The sequence below is a fragment of the Sinocyclocheilus anshuiensis genome, unplaced genomic scaffold (assembly GCF_001515605.1).
Source record: "Sinocyclocheilus anshuiensis isolate Anshui unplaced genomic scaffold, SAMN03320099.WGS_v1.1 scaffold183, whole genome shotgun sequence".
Classification (NCBI taxonomy): domain Eukaryota; kingdom Metazoa; phylum Chordata; class Actinopteri; order Cypriniformes; family Cyprinidae; genus Sinocyclocheilus; species Sinocyclocheilus anshuiensis.
Genome location: NW_015548309.1, coordinates 2354352 through 2360793, shown reverse-complemented (window position 1 = coordinate 2360793; position 6442 = coordinate 2354352). Strand labels below are relative to the sequence as shown.

Sequence of the window (6442 nt, the reverse complement as noted above, 5' to 3'; positions counted from 1 at the left end):
TTTTTGACGTCTACCCATTTTTCAGGTCTCTTCAGCTGTACAAGAATCTGGCAGTGGGCAGATTTCCATCATCACATCACGTTTGTGCTGAGGTGTGCGGCGTCTCACATGCGATTGGCTGCGGCTCCCAGCGGCGACTGCAGCCTCTCTTCATCCCTTCACGGAGCTTTGCAGGGGAAACAGGCAGAAACGAGTCAGAGCGAGAGGTGAGGCCTCACTGAAGCGTGTTTATTTGTGAGGAGTCACAGTGTCAGGTGTATCGGTGAACAAACAGGCCTCTGTTGTGTGGTGAAAGAGGCCACGCTGCTTTTAAGAGCTCACTTTTATCACCTCTACGCTGAAGGCTGATGGAGGTATTACGACTCACTCTCTCTTTCTCACTCAGTCTCATACACTCTCTCTCAGTCACACAATCTTTTTTTCCTCTTTTCTTTCTCTCCGGTGAGCAGTCTGTCATTTTTGGGGTGGTATGCAGGTAAGAGACATTGATATATTAGGTGAATTTTTTGTGTGTGGTATACATTTTTTGAGTAAGCATTTTGAAAATCTTTTTTTTATTATTATTTCTTTTTTAATCCATAAAAATAATGTTATTATTAAATGTTATTTAAAAGTGATTAGATAGATAGATAGATAGATAGATAGATAGATTTTAGTATCGTATAACTATAAAAACCCTGATATAAATGTATTATATACATTTTTTTTGTTTCATTTTATCCTGACGTTTTGTTCAGCTAGTTTCTTTGGCATATGCATTTCACTTATACGTGTACATTTAATTTAAATGGTACATTAACTAGACAGTCTTGCAATTCTAAATTGTGAAGGAGTGTTGAATTGTGAGAAATTATTGCTGGGAAAAAAAATAATACCAATACAAAAGCAGCACTGCTCAATTGTAGGGTGGGTGGACATTTGAGCAAGGCATTCTGGGTAGGTGTACATGTACAGCAATACAGCACAGTTCCCTGGTAAAAATAGTTATTGTTAGAAAAAGGTTTGGGCATTCAAATTTTGGTATACACACACAAACATACACACAAATTTTTATGTGCAAATAAATAGAGGCACTGATATATCTAAACACCTGTTCCCTCCTGCAATGTTTACTTCTCTACTCACTCACACTCCGTCAATCCCACTCTTGCGTTTAGCATCCTTCAGTGGAGATCATTATTTACCAAACAGGCTTCCTAATAAGTGTGGAGTGATTACCGAGAGGAACGCAAGGAAGAAAAAAGAGAAAAACCTCCGCTAGAGGAATATCCATCATAATTGATGTGTTGCAAAGCAGATTACACACATTAGCGCACAGTTTTGAATATGACAGCTCCAACTGAACATGACAAATTCCATAATGTGGAAAAAAAGGAAGGTATTTGACTCTCAGGGTATTAGGATGCTCGGCAAGCAACAAAGCAGCATTTGCATGTGAGTGTAACCAACCCCCCACCTCTGTTCCTTCGGCCATAATTATCTCTCATTTGTTCTTTATTTCAGGGGGATCCTGCGCGCAGCGTTTTGCGGGACGGCTGTTGCATTTGTCTCGTAGTGCGCCACTGGTTGAGCCGGGCTAATCCACAACACATCGTATTAGATGCGCTGCTGTTATTTACTGAAGCTGCTTACTGTAACAGTTACACAGAGCTGCTTCACACAGCTATCAAGTGCTCCTTTTGAAGACATTCATAACTTATAAGGATTTGAGAGATTTACTAAAGCACTTCTACACTGAAAGTATATTAGAATATGAGAAATAGAAAATCATTTAGGTGTCATACAACCAATCTTATAGTATTTCACTTATTATTATTATTATTAAAACAAAAATAGTCTCAAATATAAAATTAGAATTCATTTTTACTTCTTTTTCGTATTATTATTTTGTATATGTGTACAAAGTTGGAGAATAACTACCTGTATTTTTTTTATGGATTTTTATATAGAGAGATTTTAATGGCCTGTAGATCTTATTATTATTATTATTATTGATATTGTCTGTATGTATATAGAGTTGGAGAAAGCCTACATTTTCATTTTTCATTTAGATTTTGTTTTTATATAGAGAGAATGTTTAACGGTGTGTAGATTATTATTATTATTATTTACAAAAAATACAAGTTTTTATTTTTTTTTTACTATAATTGCATTTCAGCTGGATTTATTTGGATTGTTATCCTTACAATTACAGTTCTTATTCATCCTCCTTTTATCAGGCAAAAATTTGAGGGTGTTTGAATCGAAACGTTCCTCAGAAGTGTCATTTCTTCCACACAAATCCTCCATCCCTCCACCTCACACTTCATGATAATCACCTTCCAGCACAACAGAAGGAAAGAAATAATATCCCACCTTCAGATTGTAACACCTTCTACAATATTTTAGTCCTCTTTACCAAATACGAGCTTGAATTGATTTTTATCATGCAATATGTGAATCTGCTAATAGCACATCACAAGTCAGGTCGAGTAAATCTGTCGTTCGTTGCACCGAAAGACAACAAGTAAAGTAATGCTCTCGCCCTCCACACTTGGGCACAATTAAACACTTGTGCTCCGATTTCTCTCTGGATCCATATGTGCTTTCTCCCACACAGTCTCTCATGTTTTCTTCAACACGTGTAAATTCTAATAAGGCTGTTTAATTTCTGTCACACTCCTGGGTGTTATTGAAGTCCTTGGCAGATATTTTACTGAACGTACACTGTCGCAGATTTGTATAAATTGTAAGTGTATGTTTGCTGACTAAAAGGCAAATGGAAAATGTGTTCTCTGTGTAACTGCCTTTTTATTCTATTTATACTGATAAGAATGAAATGATTTTTTTTTTCATATGCTCTCGAGTAGTTCCATCAAATTCCTCCTGGGATATCAGTACTTTTCCTGAGAGCCAAATACCCATGTTCTTGTTTGTAAGAATTATTTTAAGCTTTTAGTGATTGCTTATGGTGCAGCTTTAATCGGTGTTGAATTAAAACAATCAGTGAGGTTGTGTGTGGCTGCAGGAGTTGTTTTGAAATGTTATGGCATGTGTTCAGTCGAGCTAACTCTGCTCCAACACTGACCTCTAGTGGCTGGTGCTCCCTGAATAGTGTGTTAAAATATCACACACACTAAACCGATCCGGTCTCCTGATACATACATACAACGACCATTTTAAGTGACTTTTCCGTTCATTAGGATGAAACAATTATAGCTGAAAGGAATTAAAGTGACCCATACAAAGAACAATTAAAACATATCATTAATTTATAATTTTTTCCAGTTATAATAACTTAGTTACGATCCAAGAAAAATACGACAACCTTTACCCATGACCACACCTATGCAGAAAGACAAATGAAAGAAATATATTGAAAATAAAACAAGTCACTTATTACATGTCAAGTCAAGTCAAGTCACCTTTATTTATATAGCGCTTTTAACAATACAGATTGTGTCAAAGCAACTGAACAGCATTAATTAGGAAAATAGTGTCAATAATGCAAAATGACAATAGTAAACACAAATTTTTCAGTTAAAGACAGTTCATCATTGAATTCAGTGATGTCAACATCCAGCTCAGTTTAAATAGTATCTTTGCAATCAAGTCAACGGTATCGCTGGAAATGAAGTGTCCCCAACTAAGCAAGCCAGAGGCGACATGCATTGAAGGGATTTTTGTTCAATGTAATAATAATATAATAATAATTGTTATACTATTGTATTATTGGTTTAGTATTATGTAATAATAATCTAATAATAATTTTATAAATATATAAAATGATAGTTATATATTTTATTATTATTGTATTTAATATTATTTATAATTTATATATAATAAATAATATTAGTTTTTGTATTATAGCATTCAATATTCATATTTTTTATTATATTTTATTATTAATGTTTTCACAATTTTGTGAGAATAACGTCATTTAAATTACATTTTTAATATTTATTTTATTAATATTGTATTTAATATTTGTATTGTATTCTGTTATTGTAGTATTAATGTTTTGACTTTTTTGAGAATAACATTTTTAAATATCATTTTTATATTTATTTGTATATGCTGTTAATAAAAGGACAGTTTGTATTGTGATACCAGTTTTTCATTGTAAATGTCCAAATGTTAAGATATGAATAGATACTTTTTTTTTTAAAACATACATTTCATAATTGAGTGTTTAGGCTGGAAACTGATATCCCAACCTGGCTGCCTTTCGGAGTTAAGCACATGACCCTCGAAAACAGCATTAACTCAGTTATAAATATGTAACCCTGACTCCCTTTTGACTCTGCACCTGTTATTCCGCTTTCTTCCTCATTCCCTATCATCCTCTTCATCAGCATGTCGTCCCATACCTCCCTCCTGTCCCGCAGCTGTAGGCCCCATATCACATCTTTCGAGTAGGTCAAACAGCGAGTGTATACTGCTCAGGCTGTAATAGGCATAATAGGGTCAAGCCTCTGCATTTAATAAACAATTATCCGTTAATAATAAATAAGTCTCTCTCTAAAGGGCGTGACGACGGCCCGCTGCAAGCCTGGAGATGAATAATGCACAAAGTCCTGGTCAAACGGGCCGACCCACACAGCGCCAATTATCCCGGCGTGATAACGAGCGTCTGAAACCCAACACCACTGTATGAACACACACTCTCAGTTCATACACACACTCACACACTCTCCCACACCTCATACGGCAGTGTATCTAGGATTAATATCTCACTCCCGCTTATGTTATTTTCTTGATTTCCCTGCAGTGTTTAGGAAGGAGAGGACTTCGGTTACGCGGCCCTCGCCGCCAGAACTGTCGCTCTCATTTTGAATTACAAATCAATCACAGGTGCCACCCGTAGCCCCACCAAGGTCACTCAGATTATCAGAGGTTATGAGGAGAGACTGATGGACCGCTGGCGTATTAGCATAGTCCGGCACAGGGTCTCGAGTTAAAGAGCCCCTGTGGACCCTTTCAGAATTCCCAGCTCGGCCTCCCCAAACACACAGTTACTGCTTATAATGGAATGAATGCTTTGCACTTTGCACCGGTCAATGATAGATATTAAGCATAAAGAAAATATACAGGGCTCCCACAGGGCCACTGGATATCTGACAGCACTGGGACAGGTATCAGTCAGCATAAGATGTGGGTTATTTTGAAGTTCTATTAAACAAGCTGTATATTAATAGTCATATTTTTCATCTGTTTACCTGTGACCACTATAACAGCCCATTAATGGATAATTAGTTGATATTTGACCTTTTTTTAGAGTCTTAGCCGAACAGTGCAAATCCCGAAATCTGCTGGCAACATCATCAAAAGATTATAAACAATTTCTGTTGCTTCTGCCATCACATCAGATTTTGTGAGTATAAGTTACTATACATTTCTACAAATTTATATTAAGTTAATCACTTTTTTAATCACAATGCCACATAGTTTTTTTTTTTATACCATTATTTATTTCATTTAATTTTAGTATTTAATATTTAGGACACACACACACAGTTATCTAATTTTATACCATTATTTATTTAATCATAATAATATTAAAAATAATAATTATTATTATTATTTTTCATTATTGTTTACTGCATGCAACTTTTTAAATAATGATTAGTATGATTAAGATTGACAAGGATTATAACATATGTAAATCGTTTTAATCGTGTTTGTTAATGTTCTAATGTTTTCACATACAACTTTTAAATAATGATTAGTGTGATTATGATAATAACAAGGATTTTAGCAGAAAATTTAATTTTTTATTTATTTAATCATTTTAATCATGTTTATTTGTTAATGTTATTTCACATACAACTTTTTATATATAAAGTGTGTATAAATCATTATTAAATAGTAATTAGTATATATCATGATGATAATTACAATGACATAAAATCTCTCTCTCTCTTTATATATATATATATATATATATATATATATATATACTATATCTATCTATCTATTCCCTTTTTCACATATTAGTATATAAGTACATACATTGTATAAAACACATATCTACAAGTGTGTATATACATTTAATGTTTAAATTTTATAGTTGGTTTGTAGCGGCCCTGCTTTCCAGATATCCGTATCTACATCAGCCACTGGCAACCATGTATTGGTTGAATGTTGCTATTTATGGTGGTTTCAGAACAGATTCATTATGGTATATTTGCAAAATGAACATGTGTAAGTTAGTGTTTCAGTGCATTTACGTCACACATGTGCTAGTAAATGTAAGTAAACCTGTGAATTAATATGCACTCATGTATATGCATTAGAAAACCAGAGCAAAGAGTTTCCCTCTGATTTCCTGTGATTTCATTTCCAGAATGAAGGTTTGGCAGGAGGCAAATTAGCATTAAAGAAATGTCTTTGCTAGATGACTGTTCTCCAGCACCTCCAAAACACTCTCTCTCTCTCTCTCTCTCTCTCTCTCTCTCTCTCT

At 34.4% G+C, this 6442-nt stretch overlaps 1 long non-coding RNA gene across 1 annotated transcript in view; it reads left to right on the top strand.

The window, feature by feature from the left end:
* The first annotated feature begins 251 nt into the window (after positions 1-251).
* The window catches only part of LOC107656256 (uncharacterized), an 8657-nt gene continuing 2466 nt past the window's right edge, over positions 252-6442 (top strand). The window contains exons 1-2 of the long non-coding RNA XR_001630541.1: positions 252-353; positions 450-475. This is a non-coding gene — a long non-coding RNA (uncharacterized LOC107656256). The remainder of the gene's footprint in view (positions 354-449; positions 476-6442) is intronic.